This window comes from Scatophagus argus, chromosome 19 (assembly GCF_020382885.2).
Source record: "Scatophagus argus isolate fScaArg1 chromosome 19, fScaArg1.pri, whole genome shotgun sequence".
NCBI classification, from domain to species: domain Eukaryota; kingdom Metazoa; phylum Chordata; class Actinopteri; family Scatophagidae; genus Scatophagus; species Scatophagus argus.
This window is the reverse complement of record NC_058511.1, coordinates 19,974,570-19,976,691: the sequence shown is the minus strand read 5'-3', so window position 1 is coordinate 19,976,691 and position 2,122 is coordinate 19,974,570. Positions and strand designations below refer to the sequence as shown.

Genomic DNA, 2,122 nt, shown 5'->3' with positions numbered 1-2,122 from the left:
TAGTTGTTAATATTTTAAATTTATTTTATAAATAATTATCTTTGATAATTACTATTAATTCACGAATAACTTAACTTGTTCCTGTCAGTGCACAACACATATTGTACTTTTAAGTCAAAAATACCAGGAATACAAACTTCAGTCATCCTCAAAAACTGTTATTAGGAACCGGACTGTGTAGTTATGAACTTTCAAAATTTAAAATAAACCATAACTAATAATAATTATATAATCGTCAATAGATAGTCCCCCCCTTAATCCCCGCTCCCTCAGCCTTTTCTTTTTCAAACTCCCCCTCCTGCTCAGCAGTGGCATCCTGCTATTGCTGGACTCAGATCAGGTCATTAATGTTGCTTCCGCCTCAGTGAACTCCATCTCATCCATACCCTCTCAAGTGTACCAGTGGAGGAAAGTTTTGCATCTGAACATAGCTGTGAACTGCTCAGAGATGCGCTTGAACAGCTCCTGGATTGCTGTGCTGTTGTCTATGAATGTTGCAGCCATCTTGAGACCACAGAGAGGAATGTTGCAGACAGCTGTCTTGACATTGTTGGGGATCCATTCTACAAAGTAACTGCTGTTCTTGTTCTGCATGCTAAGAATCTGGTTTTCCACCTCCTTTATGGAAACATGGCCTCAGAAGGATAGCAGCTGCTGTCAGGTAGCGGCCATGATGTGGGTCGTAGGCGGCCATCGTGTTGTGTGTGTCAAATAGCTGCTGCATGAGTTTTGGTACACCGAGGGATGTTTACTGCAGAGATGTATCTGGGGGCAGCCCTGGCCTAGAGGTTGGAGAAGCGGGTTGCTGGTTCGATCCCCCCACCAGATGGACAGAAAAAATTTGGGTGTGGTGGAGTGATTGATGCGAAAATAATTAATTGTTAACTGATCCTTCATTTACTCATCAACTTCAGTTGTTTAGAAATGCATGTATAAGCACTTAACTTAATAAAGCACTTAATCCCCAATTTGCCCCCTGGGCGCTCCTGTGTGTTTCACTGCATGTAATTTGCCAGGTGTTGCATGTGTGTTCAACTAAGGATGGGTCAAATACAGAAGGCAAATTCAGTGTATGTATGTAAAAATAAATGCAGATAAGGGAATAACCAGTTCAGTGTTGAGCTATCCAGGGAACCTGAATCAAGTAGTGACGCCACTCATGATGGCAGAAACCAAGTGAGGTCATGGTATGAAGGGTTTTTGAGTTTGAGGGTGCATGAACAGATGTGGTACAGGGCTTCAATGCAGAAAGTCTCGTCTGCCTTTTCTACAAGGTGGTGAACTGGTCTTCTGGCGTTGTGTGGTGGGACACTTCACAAATCTTGCTAATGAGTAGGCTACCCACACTGTACCACCACCCGAAATGTGTGTGAGCAGGCACATCTCTCTGCCTCCTTCCACACCACATCCAGGACAGAATCCACCAGCTCTGCACCCTCAGTGTAAAAGCCCTTTGCCCAGTTGTTACCAACACTACTCTGACCAATAAGAGAAGAAACCAGATTAAGGGATATTCCAGAATGGGAGGACATTTTCTATCCCACCACCACGATATTCCTAATTATCCATGCACAAAATATTAAAACATACCCTTTCGTGTAAATTATACCTGTCCCAAATGTAGATGTAGTTATAAATATTGTTTTCAAAATATCATTTAAAATTTCAGATGCTTGAGCCCCCCCGAAAGGTGCATTCATATTTTTAAATGTTTTTTTCTGGCTTGACTGAGTGACTGACCAGTGCAACTGTTACTCATAATATCAATATCATATTATCAACACAAATTAATTTCAAAGTTTTGTTTCTTTATTTATATAACTAAGTCTGTCCTTGACCTTGACAGTGACACTACATTCCATAGATGGCGTCTGTTCCTGGGAGGGAACTGACATTCGCATTTATTTGCAACTATCTTACCTGCAACCCTGTTACTGTAATTAGAGTAATTGATTATATATCAGAATTGAAAAGAAAAAATCTTAATGCCCATTCGTTTTTCTTACAGGGGAGGTGATTTTGCCCATAAAGCACTATCATTCTGCTAAGGTATGCTGATTGGATGGTTAAGGATTCATGACTGGCAAAGCTGCATTATGGTAAGCTAACTTTAATTGTCATT

At 40.8% G+C, this 2,122-nt stretch overlaps 1 pseudogene; it reads right to left on the bottom strand.

The window, feature by feature from the left end:
• Nucleotides 1-235: 235 nt before the first annotated feature.
• Nucleotides 236-1,582, bottom strand: LOC124050972 (annotated as a pseudogene).
• Between the last annotated feature and the right edge of the window lie 540 nt (nucleotides 1,583-2,122).